This window comes from Danio rerio, chromosome 18 (genome assembly GCF_052040795.2).
Source record: "Danio rerio strain M-AB ecotype USA chromosome 18, GRCz13ab, whole genome shotgun sequence".
Taxonomy (NCBI): domain Eukaryota; kingdom Metazoa; phylum Chordata; class Actinopteri; order Cypriniformes; family Danionidae; genus Danio; species Danio rerio.
Genome location: NC_141038.1, coordinates 45,152,501 through 45,170,890, shown reverse-complemented (window position 1 = coordinate 45,170,890; position 18,390 = coordinate 45,152,501). Strand labels below are relative to the sequence as shown.

The window sequence follows — 18,390 nt, the reverse complement described above, 5'->3', positions numbered from 1 at the left end:
CCTAGGTTTTTAAAAAATGAAAATATGCTTGTCTGCCTCTGCCATTTTGAAAATACAAATATTATTTAAGTAGGCCACTATGCCATTATTTATTTTCGCTGCTCACTGCACACTAAACAATCACCAACCAATGAGAGCGATTGCAAACATTAGAAAACCGATGCCTGAAAACATTGTTGAGGGCCACTAGTTAAGCTTTACTTTTGCTTTAACTTGTGCATGGTGAATACTGTCTATCCACACAGCCTTTGCTTGCACTCATTCACATTTCACACAAGTTAATAGTGGATCCATCAAAATAAATACCAGAACACAAAATTTGAATATCTGACATTTTTCTGAACAGCATCTGGAAAGATCTGGCTCAAATTAAGCACTGGACACACCCATACACACATTCACACACTCATACACTACTGCCAATTTAGTTCATTCAATTCACCCATGGCACATGTCTTTGGACTGTAGGGGAAACCCACCGAGGAAACCCACTCAAACACAGGGAGAACATGCAAACTGCACACAGAAATGCCAACTGATCTAGCAGGGACTTGAACCAGTGACTTTCTTGCTGTGAGGTGCCAATACTATCCATACCTCCGTTGAATCCAGAATATGCAGATTAGATTCAGATAATCGGTTGTTTGTTTGAGATATTTTTTGACTTAATTAAATAGAAGTGCGCTTTAAACCAATTCTGATGGTTAAATTTAGCCTCATCCAGTAAAATCTACTGAAAATAAATTAACTCACAGCAAACGCGCTCTCAGTCTCTCTCTCTCTCTTTTGTTTTTTCAAAGACTTGCATGTGAGATCATATTAACACTATAAAAGGTGCGATTCGCCTCATTATTGACTGCAAAATTTCGAGCGATGGAACATTTTGGAATGCGAAGAAAGAACCGAGATGCTTCGCTTTTCTCCACACACCCACATGCCTTTACAAAAAAAACATATACGCATGCACACAGCCACCCACTATCTGCAACACACTGTTAAACACACGCATTGTCACTCTCTCTATGGCTTGTTGATGCAGCAAGCTAGCTCAGGCCTGGAGGAAATGTCCTCTTCCCTAACAGGCAGTGAGCAATGGAGGCACTCTTCCATGGCAGGCTGTGTGGAGGTGTGACATCAGATGAAGCCTGTGATAAAAGCAAGCTGGAAGCCCGTCATATGTGCACACTGCCTTCTGCCAGGTTCCTCGGCTTGCCCTGTAATTACACCCGCTGCACAATTACACGCCAGATGCATCGCGCTTGTTAATGTCATAACAGGAATGCTGCTAAGTGCCGGCATGTATGTTCTGTGCTGTACTGAACATTTGAAATGCTGTTCATGTTTACAAACCCTCGTATCAGTCCAGACACATATGCTGATCCATTTTTTTAATGGTGGAATACAAAATAAGGGATTTTTATGTAAGACTTTTTCTATACAGTGTCAGTTTACAGTGAGCAGCCTGTCAAGCTCAGAAAAAGATGTATGACATCCATATGTGCTGCATTTCAAGTCAGAAGGATCCACAATGTATGTTTTGGTCATAAACACTGAATAAGTTGGTGTATTTTGCACTGTTTCTCATATAAATCTGTCATATGGCTTGGGAGGCTCAACATGTCGAGCATACTAAAACTAGCACACACACAAAACAAACAAACAAAAAAAGCAATAGCTGCGTCCCAAATCGCATACTTATGCACTATTCTACGCCATTTTGTAGTATAAATAGTGTAAGTAGTGCGTTCACACTGAAAACTCTAAAAATAATAAGTGCACTTTAATTACCCGGATGATGCACTCATTCAGCCGCTAAAATGAAGTGTGTAATGATGGACACTTCACGCACTCAACGACCGCAGGTTTGCTTACGTAGCGGAAGGGGCGGAGCTATCGGACGCACATGTTGAATAACTTTATTTAATTTGGATGGTGAAAGCAAAATTCTTTTACTAGAGTGATTATAGCGCCTCCCGATAGTGATTGTGGCAACACTCACGGCAGGTATTATTTGATAATTCGGCCGTTTACTTCAATGATTTGGCATCAGGGAAACGGTTTGAATTTCTGCTTAGTAAAAAAAACATTAGTGTGCCATTTGGGACAACACTACATACATATACTACCCTGTTGAGTGAGTAAGTGCATAAGTACATAGTGCATGAGTGCATAGTGTATAGTGTGCCATTTGGGACGCAGCTACTATGTTTTGCTGGTTAAACTACAATTTTGGTCATTTTTAAAATGTCAACTTATTTTAATTCACCTAGTTTCCAAAGCAGCGTTGATTATCTAAAAACAATCAGTTTATATTGAATATAAAAATAACTAAAACACTGTAAGCTTAAAAATGAAAAATTCTGTCCATCGATCGTAATTGTGATTATTGAAGTATTAGTTCCTGTAGTAGTTGATGTCGTTGGTATAGTGGTAGCAGAAGTAGTAAAAGTGTCATTGTAGCAGTAGTTATCGTTGTTGGTGTAGTAGTACCAGTAGTAGATGTCGTTGATGTAGATGTTGTAGTAGCAGTGATTGCGGTAGTAGTAGTAGTAGTAGTAGTAGTAGACGTTGTATTAGTTGTAGCAGACGCTGTAGTATCAGTAGTGGTAGTCATTGTTGTGGTAGTATCAGCAGTAGTAGACATTATAGTAGTAATAGTTGTGGTTGTGATTGTAGTAGCAGCAATAGTAGTTAATAATTATATAGTAATATAAGTAACTTTCTGCAGTAGTAGTAGTTAGGGTAGTACTTGTGATTTATTATCATTGTCATTTATTATTACTGTTGTCCTTTCTTTCTTTTTACTGTCATTATTTCTATTATACATTACTAAGCATAGTTGTTACTCCCTAACTTTGACTGGTTTCTTTTGTATCTGTTTTACTTATATCTGCAAGACTAGATTCATTTATTGGCTAACATTGTTCCTAATGTATGTAATCTGACCTTCCACCAAGTTACCTTTACATGGACACACACACACACACACACACACGCAGTTGCTGCAGATTTGTCGACTGCACATCCATAATGCAAATCTCCCTTTCCACCACACCCCGAAGGTGCTCTATTGGATTGAGTTCTGGTGACTGTGGAGGCCATTTGAGTACGGTGAACTTATTGTCATGTTCAAGAAACCAGTCTGAGATGATTCCTGCTTTATGACATGGTGAGTTATCCTGCTGGAAGTAGCCAGCAGAAGATGGGTACACTGTGATCATAAAGTAATGGAAATGGTCAGCACAATATTCAGGTAGGCTGTGGTGTGGACATGAAGCTTAATTGGTACTATTAGGCCCAAAGTGTGCCAAGAAAATATCCCGCACACCATTACACTACTACCACCAGCCTGAACCGTTGATACAAGGCAGGATGGATCCATGCTTTCATGTTGTTGACGCCAAATTCTGACCCTACCATCCAAATGTCGCAGCAGAAATCGAGACGCATCAGACCAGGCAACATTTTTCCAGTTTTCTATTGTCCAATTTTGGTGAGCCTAAGTGAATTGTAGCCTCAGCTTTTGCTGCTGTAGCCCCTCCGCTTCAAGGTTAGACGTGTTGTGTGTTCAGAGATGCTCTTCTGCACACCTCGGTTGGAACGAGTGGTTATTTGAGTTACTGTTGCCTTTGTATCAGCTCAAACCAGTCTGGCCATTCTCCTCTGGCATCAAGGCATTTGCGCCCACAGAACTGCCGCTCACTGGATATTTGATCTTTTTCAGACCATTTTATGTAAACCCTAGAGATGGTTGTGCGTGAAATCTCCGTAGATCAGCGGTTTCTGAAATACTCTGACCATTCCGGATGACACCAACAACCATGCCACGTTCAAAGTCCCTTAAATCACCTTTCTTCCCCAGTCTGATGTTTAATTTGTACTGCGGCAGATCGTCTTGACCATGTGAACATGCCTGCGATGTGATTGGCTGATTAGAAATTTGTGTTAAAGAGCAGTTGAACGGGTGTACCTAAAAAAGTGGCCGGTGAGTGTAAATTGTTAGAAAATATGAAAATATCACAACAATGATTGCAAACAATGGTCTGAATTCAACAAATATTGTTAACTGTGAATGTTCTATGATCGTGTTTAATCTGTACGCATCTTTTTTTAATCTCTATGCTTCCTTTTTAATCTATGTTCCTTAGTTAAAAAATAGAGAGAAAGAGAGAGTTTGAGAATGAAGCAACAGGCAAAAGAAAATAAATCTGGTAAGGTCCAAGGGGCAGCAGGGTGGACGTATGTGACCTTTTAAGAAATGTCCTCTGAACATGCTCTTCTTCTTCTTTTGCTTTCCCGTTTTGCCCTTTGAGCTCTTATTGTCTTGTAAGGGAATGTTTTTTTTTTTCTGTTCTACCACCGAAACTGAGGAAGCAATGACAGACTGTCCCTTAGAATGTGTGTGTGTGTGCGTTATAAGGAACTGGTTTTAAGTTCACTTGCAGCTTTTGTGCATCATTTTGAGTGTGAAATATATAGTGACAGCCTCACACTGCTCTGTCATCCTTCTTGGATCCGCTATTCCATCTTATTCTCACTGATTTATTATTGAAACCCAGGGCGAACGTATGCAGTTGCATAAAATGGTAATAGTGGTTGGCGTATGTCCCATCATGCAGTGGTGAGAACAGCGAGTGTTACTCTTGGCAGCGTGTTCATTTCACCAGCTGTCTGAAAATGAGGGCTGTGTTCCAAATCCCATCGAGATGCTTACCTAGGCAGATTTTTAGCCGTCATAGATGTGCTCCTAAAACACATGCTCATCTGTAAGGTCAAGCAAAAATTATGAGGGCTTTAAACATTTCTACTGTATTTTGGATACAATTCAAAGACAGTATTGCATGTAGGCTGTTCTTGAAATTGATTCTATACTAAAATATTTCTGTAAATTAATTACATTTTGTGAAACATTTTTTATTCTACCCTTTATTTATTGCACGATGTAACCTTGATCTTTCTTACAAAAACCTTTAACCTTGAAAAGATAGAAAAAGTGACTTTTATGAACATTTTTAATAGTTTAAATGAGCAATATTGCACTCATAGCAGTGTAATATGGCTGTGTTTTGGCACTGACAGGAGGTGTGTGTTGGCTCGAGAATGCAGGCCGAGTGCCCTTATGTTCCACCAGTGACGATATACAGCCATATCACACTGCTACATGTGATATTGTGTTTATACACTGTAAAAAATAAAAAGTTGAGCTGACTTAAAAATTTAAAGCAACCGGCTGCAAAGAAATATTGAGGTCATTCAACTTCAGTGCTTGAAGTTGTGCCAAATATTTTTTTAAGTTGAGTTAACTTACAATTTTAAAGCGCACTAGCTTTAAGAAATTGAGAGTTTATTCAACCTCAAGGCTGATTTATACTTCTGCGTCAAGCGCACATGTATGCTACGGCGCTGACGCATAGCCCTACGCCGTGGTCGTCAGCGTTGTTGACGTGTACCTCTCAAAAAATGTAAAAATGTGCAAGCTCTGTGATTGGTCAGCTTGGTAGCACTGACGAGTCTGGGCGGGATCGAGAGCCGCGCGAGCACCGCGAGCCTGATGGAACGATTGTTTACAAGTGTGGAGTCCTGCGAAGGAGCTCCTGATGGAAAGTTTTGTTTTGTGCTTTCCTCAGTTAAAGTTGTTGCACATCCGCCGGTTCCTGCCTCAAAAGGAGCGAGTTTGAGCCACTTGTACTTCCCGGAAGCGTTTAGAAAGAACAAAACACAGGCGAGGAAACTCGACACAGAGGAGCATTAACACCTCACTGCCAACTAGCGTTTCATAAGTGTTAATGAAGACCAACAGAAACAGGGTGCAGAAGTATAAATGCACAGCTACGCGCAATGCCTGCGCCGTTGGTTACGCCGGTCACTTGACGCAGAAGTATAAACCAGGCTTCAGTGGTTGAAGTGCCATATTTAATTTTTTTTAGTTGACTGAAAAGGCTGATTTAAGTCAAAGTTACTTTATAGAATAAGTCATTTCAACTCAATTTCAAATAATACCTGTCGTTTGGCACAGCTTCAACCAACGAAGTTTAAAAACTCAATATTTCTTTGCAGCCGGTTGCTTAAAATTTTAAGTTAACTCAACTTTTTATGTTTGACAGTGCAGGAAGTAAACACTAAAATGAAAAAATCTAAATTGTACTTCTCCTTAACAGATTTCATTATTTTTATTGAACAAACATGCAGTTAAAGAGTTTTCATGAGGAAACTCAACACTAAGCTCAAAAATATGTCTACCTAACTTAGAATTTTAAACTGAGTTATCAGTTTGTAAGTTGGACTTTTTACAGGTTACAACAGTTCAACAGCAAAATTGTGTATATAAAAAAGAAAATCAAACACGGAGAGTCTGAAAAATTCTTTTGTACGAGTAACTACTTTCTTCTGCCTTTCGTTCACAACTGCAGCTGACCTCAAACAGCCAAACTATTGATAATTTTACTTTGGAGTTTATATTTGAATGATTCTCTAGCGTAATGTTTAATGTAATGACGAAACAAGGGTTTTTGCTGACATTTTAAGATTATAAGGCTGACCGGCATGAAATGCCATAAATCTAGAGACATTTTAAACCAAATATGGTTTAAATACAGCACTACAACATATAAAAGAGAGAGATTGACCTAAAATGTCACTTACCTGTTTTATAATGATTTGATCAGCTGTAGTTTGAAATTACGCTGAGTTTTTCTGCTCCAATGGCTATATGTGATCTCTGTCGCCATCTTGGGGCAAAACGTCAACTGTCTTTGCTCTTCTCAGTATGATTCTCTAGCACGTCTAAAGTGATGATAAAACAGGTGACTTTGCTGACATTTTAAGAATTTAAGGCTGAACGCCATGAAACGGCATCAGTCTAGAGACATACCAGATTACTGTGGTTTAAATACAGCACTACAACAAACAAAAATGAGCTGATAATTAGCTAATTAAAAAAAAATTTGAAAAAATTATACAAATATGGTATAATACAAAGTATAGCTTTATAAACACACATACATTAAAAAAAATCTAGATATTAAAATTTTTCAAAGGGGATGACACAGTGTCATAGTGTCACCTCACAGCATGAAGGTCACTGGTGGAGTTTGCATGTTCTTCCCCTTTTTGCGTGGCTTTCTTCTGAGTGCTCCAGTTTTCCCCACAATCCTAAAACTTGCGCTATTGGTAAATTGAATAAACTAAATATGCCGTAGACTTTTTGTGTGCAATCTGAGAGTGTATGGGTGTTTCCCATTACTGGGTTGCAGCTGGAAGCTATCTGCTGTGTAAAACATATGCTGGACAAGTTGGCAGTTCATTCCGCTGAGGCGACTTTTGCTGAAAAAAGGGACTTAGCCGAAGGAAAATGAATGAATGAATATCTTTCAAGAATTTATGATGTTGATTGCTTTGTTACCATCTAGTGAAAAGAGTCCACATTGCTTTTTTATTTTCTCTGTTCATTTTGAACAGACAGAAGTGTTTTGTCACAATCAACTACAGAACTGAAAACTTAATAAAAAGTTCTGAAAGTACAAAATAAATAGGGTTATGAAAAATGAAACTTTATAATTAAGAGAGTGTACTAACCTTTCAAATCTTAAGCCCAACTTCTAAAACAAAAGAAAATCATTAATTTCGCATTCAGTTTAAGATTTAAGAATCTTCAAAACTGAAATCTCATTTCAATTAAATGCTAGCACCAGAGGTCCAGCCATCTGTTGTCAATACAACAGACAGGCTGGTTTATGTGTACACAAGATGGGAGCAATGTCTTCCATTTCAGTTGTGTTTCTATGTAAACATGCAATTGATGGATGTGTGTAACTGTTTTACACTTTCACAGTGCCTCGCACACGAGTGCTGCATTTTATAAAGCCGTGTCAATTTTAGGCATGGGATAATAACCAGTTTCAAGGTTTACTGCAATTCAGAAAAGTCAAGATTTTAAAACCGCTAATATTTTCTGTCTTGCCATTTCTGCGTTCCTGTATTTATTTATTTACATGTTGTCTAATAAGTTTTTTTAGAGAAACAGTATCTCCAGCAGAAAAGAGCCACCCAGATCAAAAGCTCAGGCTTAATGGCGCAAAAGACAATTCTATTCAAAGACAAGTCATTTATTCATTCATTTTCTTTTCGGCTTAGTCCCTTTATTAAGCTAAGGTTGCCACAATAAGATGAACCACCAACTTATCCAGCATATGTTTTATGCAGCTAATGCCCTTCCAGTCGCAACCCATGACTGGCGAACATCCATACATTCTCATATTCACACACATGCCAACTGACCCAGCCGAGGCTCGACCCAGCGACCTTCTTGCTATAAAGCGATCATGCTACCCACTGCACCATCGTGATGCCCTTATTCAAAGACAATACTATTTGTAATCACAATACCATGAAGCCTGAAGCGGGTAAAATACCTCTTAATCGTATACCGGCCTACGCACAGTCAAGTTAAAGTAATTAAACCTTAACACTCACTGATGTCAGTTCCAAAGTAGTGGACCAATCAGAAGAATTCAGAGGCGGGGCAAGCATTGCAAGCTTCCGTTTACAGTAGCAGTTGGACATTTGACAGAAACATGGAAGAAGACAAGCTTATTCTGATTAAACCATTCCTGATCTTTGTCTTACTTTTTTAGACACTAAACACATCTGCGTGAATGACCCTGACGTTGTTCCACTGAATTTTTATTTATTATTTTTTTGTCTAACATTTGGACTGCTTGAGTGTACTCGTCATTGGAGTAGATCAATCAAACATGAACTGAGTGGTCTATACACATTTCTTCATCAGTCAGAATAGCATATACTCACATCTAAATACCTAGTAATGTGCTTCATTCAGTATTGTTTATTCAGCAGCATTATCTATTGTCTGACTCAGTGACAATGCAGTAAATGTGTAGTTATTTTGAGAGGGGTCCCTTTGTTTTTCACAATTGTAATTTGTAGTGTATCTGTCATTTGAAATGTACAATAAAATGTACGTTTCATATTATTCGGTATCGATAATTATTGAATATACATTTAGGAATATTAGGATATTTACTAATATTATTAAGGCAAACATTTTTAACAGTCAAAAATAAACAAATGTATCTCATCTCTTATGTATTTTAATAAAATAAACTAAAAAGTGATAACGCAGTCATAAAGGTAATAAGTGCTAAAAAGACTAAACCTTAATAAATAAAATGTTACCCCTGGCATACCCCTTTTATTCAACCTGCAAGTTGTTGTTGTTGTTGTTTTTTGTGGTTGCTTTTAACCTGAAATGACTGGCTTCTCTCAAAAGATAATAAGACAATGAACAAGATGCATTATTGCGGGGAAAAAACATCTCAGCTTTATTTACATTTGAACAAAAACTTTAAGTCGGAATTTGCCAAGTGTATGAATAATTTCAGCTGGCCTGTATGTTGGGTCCTTGTTTGGCTTCTGATTAAAATCCTTGGCATGAATATTAAATGGCTACAAATATATTTCATTTAAAGCTGCAGTTTTTTTGTTGTGTTTTGCATAAAGAACTTGCATATCAGAATTGGCACTTTTACTATCTTTTAGTGTTCGAACTATCAAGTGTTTGCACTTGCATCAATATAATGAATTATTTCGGAAACAAGAATGGCATGCTGACTTCAGAGAAGCAGCCAACGAGCTCTGCAATATGCATTGTAATGATCTATTCATGATGCAAAAGTGATGCAGAGTGAAGTAAACTAAATAGAGAATATAATACTGAATATTTAGCGTGTTAGATGTTAATTCTCTCACTGAAGGCTTTGGGAAAGTTCTGTAGTGAAAGATCAGTGACGCAGGGGTGCATTTATAGTATGTTGGATCTAAGTTTGGCTTTGATTAAAATGCAGTGTTTGACTTTAATAATAAACGGCTCCACATATATTTTGTTTAAGGCTGAACATTAATTTTCTTGTATAAAGATCTGCTTTCAGAACTGTTCTTTTATTATGCCATGGTGCTCGCACTGTCAAGTGTGCACTTCCCAGTGATACAATGAATTATTTTCAGATAAATGGCATGCTGATTTCAGAAAGAAGCAGTCATGAAGCTCTGCAATGTGCATTCAAATGATATATTCATGATTCGAAATGATCTAAATGAAGACTTTTCACCGCTTGTGATTTTTACTGTGAGCAGTGAACTAGAATAGGGCAGCACTGTGGCTCAGTGGTTAGCACTGTCGCCTCACAGCAAGAAAATCACTGGTTTGAGTCCCGGCTGGGCCAGTTGGCATCTCTGTGTGGAGTTTTCATGTTATCCTCGAGTTCCCGTGGGTTTCCTTTAGGTGCTCTGGTTTCCCCCACAGTCCAAAGACATGTGCTATAGGTGAATTGGATAAGCGAAATTGGCAGTAGTGTATGAGAGTGTTTGTGTGAACGTGAGTTCATGGGTGTTTCCCAATACTGGTTTGTGGCTTCGTACATGCTTGAATAGTTGGTGGTTCAATCCACTGTGGCGACCCCTGATATATAATGGACTAAGCTGAAGGAAATAAAATGAATAAATAAGCTAGAATTTGGTCTAAGAAGGCAGCTGCTTGTGTAGACAGTAGGAAGCAAGTCATTTTACTAGGGTTTGAAACCGAGCCAAGAGCTCCTAAAAAACCCCAACTCATCAATTCCCTGCAGGCGAGAAGGCAGGTTGTTGTGACGGGTGGCATGTTCTAAGTTTAATAGACGAGAGAAAGAAACAACAGCAGCACAGAGTGACAACTATGTGGGGACCGATGGCAGATCTACAAAGTCGTACCTATAGATGTAATCAAACAGTTTAGAGGGCTGAGGCAATGCTGGAGGTTCAGGTAGTCAAATGCTCACTGAAGTCTCTTTTAAGGGTCTGTTCATTCTGCAACAATACTCAGCTGATGCTCAATGCTCAATTTGGTCCAAAGTGTGCCAAGAAATAATCCCCCACACTTTTACATCACCAGCAGCTGTTGATACAAGGCAGGATGGATGGATCCATGCTTTCATGTTGTTGATGCCAAACTCTGACCCTACCATCCGAATGTCACAGCAGACTCATCAGACCAGGCAACGTTTTTACAATCGTCTATTGTCCAATTTTGGTAAGCTTGTGTGAATTGTTGCCTCAGTTTACTGTTCTTAGCTGACAGGAGTGGCCCCTGGAGTGGTCTTCTGCTGCTGTAGTCCATCTGCCTCAAGGTGGGACGTGTTGTGTTCAGAGATCGTCTTCTGAATACCTCATTTGTAACGAGTGGTTATTTGAGTTACTGTTAGCGTTCTATTAACTCAAACCAGTCTGGCCATTCTCCTCTGATCTCTGGCTCCAACAAAGAATTTGCACCCACATAACTGCCGCTCACTGGATATTTTCTCTTTTCTGGACCATTCTCTGTAAACCCTAGAGATGGTTGTGCGTGAAAATCCCAGTGGATCAGCAGTTTCTGAAAAACTCAGACCAGCCATGCTGGCACCAACAACCATGCCACGTACAAAGCCACTTAAATCAGCTTTCTTCCCCATTCTGATTGTCTTGACCATGTCTACATGCCTAAATGCAGCCATGTGATAGGCTGATTAGAAATTTGTGTTAACGAGCAGTTGGACAGGTGTACCTAATAAAGTGTCCGGTGAGTGTAAATTGTTTAAGGTGAGATATTTTTTATGCCTTGCATAAAGTGGTATCACTACTATAACTGTTCCCTTTATTATGCCCTGATGCACCCGTTCTGAACTGTGCACTTCCCAGGGATTCAATGAATTATTTCCAGAAAAAAATGGCTTGCTGATAGACAGAAGCAGTCAAAAAGGTCTGCAATATGCATTCAAATAATGTACTCAAAATGTAAAAATGACTCAAAAACTGACATACAGTATTTCAAAGCAGTTCATTTAGGCTAGAATTCTGTCTGAGAAGACTCATGCAGAGAAGCTACTCATGTAGACAGTATGGGTTGAGATAACCCCCAATTTAGAATCTCCATTCACAATGTTAGCTCAGCGATTCCATATAGACATGATGGTAGCTGGCATGTTTTAGGTTTAATAGGCGAGAAAAAGAAACAAGATCAGCACAAAACGACAGCTCTCTGAAGACTGGCAGTAGATCTACAAGCTATTACCTGTAGAAATAAACAGTTTAGAGGGCTGAGCTAATTCAAGGAAAGAGCACATAGTCAAATGCTCACCGAGATCTCACTTACTTTTTCCTGTTTAGAATATAACTGAGCCTTTAAGTGTCATTTAATCATCATTTTAAGTTTTCCTCGCTTTCAATTAGGTCACAAAACTGGATGGTGAGTTAATAAAGCATTTATTAACACACAAAGTTCATTTATTCATTCATTTTCTTTTCAGCTTAAGCCTGGTTTATGCTTCTGCGTCAAGTGACCGGCGTAACCAACGGCGCATTTATACTTCTGCACGATGTCCCTGTTAATCTGCATTAACACTTCCAAAGCGCTAGTTGGCAGTGAGGTCCCTCCCCCAACACTCCCACATAAACAGAGCTGGACACACCCACTTTGTGAAAACGCTATGCTGAGACGAGGGGCTTTCGTGGGCCTTTAAGGATATCTTTTGTGACAACTTAATTGCTTTATGTTCAACCAACTTACAAAAACAATCTAGTTAACTTAATCGATTTGTGTTGGGACAACATGAAGGATTTGTGTGGAACCATGCATTTTTTAACAGAGTATTCTGTCATGTAACTATTGTAAAATTGATGCTGAAACGATATATTGTGCAGCCCTATTCCACACTTTTGAGCAGAAATATGAAAGCTGATTGGATGGCAGCGGGCCCTGTTTCTCCATGTTTTTTAACCTCTGATCTCTGAAAAAGCCTGGCCTGTTAGATGTTAATGCTCTCGCTGAAGGCTTTGGGAAAGTGCTGTAGTGGTGGATCAGCGCTGCAGTGGTGATGCCGTCTGTCGGTGCGAGAGGTGAAGGGCGCTGCATTATTGATGGGGCTCATTCAGCTTGACTGAGCAGACTCACATCTCAAACAGATTATTGACCAGCACCCTGGAGTCTCAGAGCAGATGCATGCCATGAGATGATATACACGCGCACTCAACACATCAGTGGATAACCTTGTTACGCGCTCTCTGTGCTACGGGTGACGCATAAGGCCACAGATGAAACTTGATACTGAAGTAAATTCATGTGTTTATCTCAGTTAGAGGCCATGACTAGACCTAGAACATTTCCCTTCAATATGAAGCGAGATGTTTATGAATGGAAACTGGTAAAGAGGATTGTTGTACATGGTTCCCTGGGCTAAGGCGCTACAAGGGGATTATTTATGCATTTCTTTTAGACTTCAGGGTGGCACGGTGGCTCAGTGGTTAGCACTGCTGCACAGCAAGAAGGTCGCTGGTTCCAGTTGGCATTTCTGTGTGGACTTTGCATGTTCTGCCCATGTTGGTGTGGGTTCCTACCAGTTTACCAACAGTCCAAAGACAAACACTATGGGCCCTATCATACACCCGGCGCAAGGTGCGACGCAATTGTTGTTTGCTAGTTTCAGCTTGGCGCATGAGTCGTTTTGACATTTTGCACCACGCTGTTTAAATAGCAAATGCATTTGTGCTCATATGTGCGCTCATAGGCGTTCTGGTCTAAAAAAGGAGATGTGTTGAGGCGCATTGCTATTTTGAGAAACTATAAAAGATTTTTCAATAGACCAGAACAAAGCCGGTTAAAGTCCAGCGCAGAGGACGTTAGATGTGCGCCTCGCTTACACATTTCTTTATACAGAACCCTAATGTTCCTTAATGTTCCTTATCCTTAAAATGGTTTTTAAGAAATTAAAAAACACTTTTATTTTAGCCGAAATAAAACAAATAAGACTTTCTCCAGAAGAAAGAATATTGTAGGAAATGCTGTGAAAAATTCATTGCTCTGTTAATCATCATTAGGGAATCTGGCTTATTTTTCAAATTTGGGTAGGGTTGTTTGTTTATCTTTCACCAGCCAAGATGTAGCGAGTGACCTCATCATTTTCCCTGTCTGCTTGCTGTACATTTTTTTCACTCTGCAAAATTCGCTCTTTTTGACTTCTCATTTACGGTGCAATCCCGAGCCCGACACAACCCTGTCTAAAATGATAGAAATTAAGCTCGAACCCATCTGGTTCCTTCAGGTTCGGCTAAAGATCTTCAGCTCTATGATTGAAGTTCTACTCCTCTTCATTTTTTTTTTTTTGAAGAAGAATCCCTCTGTTCACCCCATCTACCCCTTTTCCTCATTTACCAAGGGGAGCTCTCGAGATCTATCCTGATCTCGGACCCCATTTCATGCTAAATGACCAGGCAGGAGCCCTGGGGTTAATTATCTCTAAGACCAGGGTTCTCTCTCGGGACAGCAAGCCAAACCTGCTATTAGAATCAAGCAATATCTAAGTGTGAACTCTTGAAAATGTCAATAAAAGTCACTTTGTTAAACTCTAGAGTTGATTTTCCAACATCAAAAGTCGACAGAGTAAAGATCAAAAATCCCATTTCACAATAATAGGAAAACACAAATTATGGAAACTGTTAATAAACGGATTAAAGTGTACATTGATTTTGATTACATTTACCATAGTAATTTAGTAAAGAGCAGGGACTTTCCTCATGGAATCACTGTAAACATAACAAACAATTTCAAGTCAAATATATATACAAGCTTGCATTGAGTACTAATAGATCATTTTCCATTAGTTGTTGTTGTTCTTGCCTAAACTAAATGATGTAATGTAGAAATAAAATGTGTTATTTAGTATCTACTGTACTTAATCGCAGTCTGTGTGTTGATTTAATGGGGTGTGGGAAAAAAACATCACATCACATCCTGTTGCCCTTTGCCGCACTGTTTTCTTTAGTTAAAATCATGACTCGTTTATCCATTTGGAATCTGTAGCCAGTAGAATTGACCCTTGCTAGTGGAATGTTCCAGTGTTTACTATAAGTGAGATTGCAGTGTCCTCTGTATCCTCCCTAGTGTCCGTGACCTGAACCCGTGCATTCTGTATGCATCTTTATTCAGCCAGGCAGAGAATTACATAAATATTATGTTCTGTTTACCCTTGAACCTTCATGTTCGGTTAAAAAATGGATAGAAGATGAATGATGCAGTTAATATTAAAGAACTGAAATATGGAGAAACGTATTATGATATAATATTAGTGATTAAGTACAGCTTACAAGGAAATATGACTTTAAATATAACCTTATGTTCACTTTTCTCTGTATTTCTATTTATAGTGTCAGATATACAAATAGATAATGCACCATAATGTACTTGCATACAATGAACTTAAAAGCAAAGCATCTACATGACTGAAAGGAGTATAGAATGAACTTTAGATCTTTCTGAAATTATTAACCTCACTGCAGATGATCCGTGTCAGTATGAGTATTTGCGCTGGTCTATCTAATGAGCATTACAATCCATTTCCGTGGCCTCTCTTGATAGATGCCTGTGGAGGATTTATCAAGACAAAAGTTAAAAGTTCGAAGTTAGTATATCTGTCCATCATGCTGTGAATGCCTACACTGTAAAAAAATAAAATAAGACAAAAGGTCAGAACAACTGGTAAGAGAAGGTCTGGAGCGTTCAACCAGCATAGAAAGTGTGTGGATAAAATGCAAATAAAGTAAAAATAGTTGTTGATAAACAGGCAAGTAGTCAAAACAGGAGAAATGTAGGACAAACTAGGAACAAGGCTATAGATAACATAAAACACAAGAATCAAAAAACACGGCTAGACAAGGAAATGAAAATGCTACGTAAAGTTACAGGTTCATTTTAACTAACAAAATAAACAAATAACACTTAGCAATGTGTGTTAGCAAATGTGGTGTATAAAGTGTTTGTGTAATGAGTCCTTGAACAGCTTCAGCTGTAAGTGTCAGATGAGATTAGGAACCGGTGTGTGTGCACTGTGCATGCTGTGATTTGTAGTCCATTTGGTGATGTTGGTTGTTGTTTGCTATTATATAATATTTCCAAAGGCTCATTACAACAAATGTCTGTGTCACTGTAACTTATTTTAATGTTAATCAGGTTTCAACTAAATTTTTTAAGTTACATAAAAGTTTAACTTAATCATTAGTTAGTTTGATTGCTGTAAATTGACATAACAAGAAATAAGTTATTTTGATTTAACTAAAAAAATGTAGACAGCAATTTTTTACAGTGCTTTATTGACAAATATTACACTGTTAAAAGGAGAGTTCACCATTTACTATTTACTCACCATTGTGTGGCTACAAAAGTTTTTGAGTTTCTTTTTTTCAACTGAAGACAAAAAAAGGTATTTGGAAAAATGATAAATATAGGGCTGGCAATATGACAAAAATCTCATATCACATTATAAGTCATCTTATATCCTGATTACTATATATACTCACCGGCTACTTTATTAGGTACACCTGTCCAACTGCTCGTTAACACAAATTTCTAACCAGCCAATAACATGGCTGCTACTCAATGCATTTAGGCATGTAGACATGGGCTGCGTCTGAAACCGCATACTTCCATACTATATAGTACGCTAAAATCAGTATGCGAGCCGAGTAGTATGTCCGAATTCATAGAATTCGAAAATCAGTAGGCGAGAAGTACCAGTAGGTGAGTTACTACTTCTGGCGAGATTCTGAAGTGCGCATCCCATGCACCCTGCGCTATCCCATAATGCCCCGTGAGATAACTCATGAATGGAAGTGAGGCGACGCAACTGATGCAGGTAGGTTACGTGACCATGACAAAATGGCGGATAAAGTACGTCTGAATTCCATTCATACTTTTCACATTCATACTGTACAGAACGTACTTTTCTAATGGCCGAGTTGTACGTTTAAATTCAAATGCAGTACCTACTGAGTAGTAGGCGGTTTCGGACGCAGCCATGGTCAAGACAATCCACTGCAGTTCAAACTGAGCATCATAATGGGGAAGAAATGTGAGTTAAGTGACTTTGAACATGGCATGGTTGTTGGTGCCAGCTGAGCTGGTCTGAGTATTTCAGAAACTGCTGATCCACTGGGATTTTCACGCACAACCATGTCTAGGGTTTACAGAGAATGGTCCCAAAAAGAGGAAATATTCAGCGAGCAGCAGTTATGTGGGCGCAAATTCCTTGTTGATGCCAGAGGTCAGAGGAGAATGGTCAGACTGGTTCGAGCTGATAGAAAGGCAACAGCAACTCAAATAACCACTCACTACAACCGACGTATGCAGAAGAGCATCTCTGAATGCACAACACATCCAACCTTGAGGCAGATGGGCTAAAGCAGCAGAAGACCACACCGAGTGCCATTTATCTCAACTGTGAACAGGATACTGAGCCTGTGAACAGGTAACTGAGCTTACCAAAATTGGACAATAGAAGATTGGAAAAACATTGCCTGGTCTTAAGAGTCTAGATTTCTGCTGCGACATTCGGATAGTAGGGTCAGAATTTGACATCAACAACATGAGCCTGGATCAATCCTGCCCTGTATCAATGGTTCAGGCTGGTGGTGGTGGTGTAATTGTGTGGGGGATATTTTCTTGGGCCCGTTATTACCAATTGACCATTGGTTCAATGTCACAGCCTACCCGAGTATTGTTGCTGACAATGCCCATCCCTTTATAACCACAGTGTACCCATCTTCTGAGGCCTACTTCCAGCAGGATAATGTGTCATAAAGCGCAAATCATCTCAAAATGGATTCTTAAAAAAGACAATGAGTTCACTGTACTCAAATGGCCTCCACAGTCACCAGAACTCAATTCAAAAGAGCACCTTTGGGATGTGGTGGGATGTGGGATTTACAAGTGCAGCCGACAAATCTGCAGAAGGTAAAAGGCGGTCTAACCCTGTACTAAGAAGTATTTAATAAAATGGCCGGTGAGTGTATGGCCGGCGGTCTAACCCTGTACTAAGCAGTATTTAATAAAATGGCCGGTGAGTGTACGCTGTAAAAATATGCTATATGCCATATTGTTGTTGAGTATTGCGATAACAATATTTTGATTAGGATTTAACATTGCCCTAGAAAAATGCCATTTATACTAGCTCTCAAATAATTAATTTATTTAAAATTAACAGGTAAAAATAAAAATAATATATTTATTTAAAATTTACAGATTTTCAGATCTGAGATTCTAGTTTAGACAAAAAAAAAAACTCAAGGTGCAAACATTTCATCTTTACAACACTGTGAATGAGTGAAAACCTCAGCAGATATTCTAACTCATAATGGCTTTTGATATTTTCCCATTTTCCTCGACTCCCACCATTCATGTTTATTTTCAGCTCTTGGTTTGCTTTTGGGCTGCTCCAGCCAATAGCAGAAAAGTATTTGCTGTGGAGGCAGGGATAAAGATAAGGCCCTTGCTGATCAAATTTAGAGAAACAACCAATACATACATTCATTCAT

General features: G+C 38.9%; 1 protein-coding gene and 1 long non-coding RNA gene across 5 annotated transcripts in view; one reads left to right on the top strand and one right to left on the bottom strand.

The window, feature by feature from the left end:
• arhgap42b (Rho GTPase activating protein 42b) overlaps positions 1-18,390 on the top strand; it is a 224,023-nt gene that overhangs the window by 35,071 nt on the left and 170,562 nt on the right. The window lies entirely within an intron of this gene.
• The window catches only part of LOC147839814 (uncharacterized), a 6,563-nt gene continuing 772 nt past the window's right edge, over positions 12,600-18,390 (bottom strand). The window contains exons 1-3 of the long non-coding RNA XR_015515246.1: positions 17,926-18,390; positions 17,535-17,878; positions 12,600-15,776 (exon numbers count right to left, since the gene is read on the bottom strand). The exon at positions 17,926-18,390 is cut by the window's right edge and continues 772 nt beyond it. This is a non-coding gene — a long non-coding RNA (uncharacterized LOC147839814). The remainder of the gene's footprint in view (positions 15,777-17,534; positions 17,879-17,925) is intronic.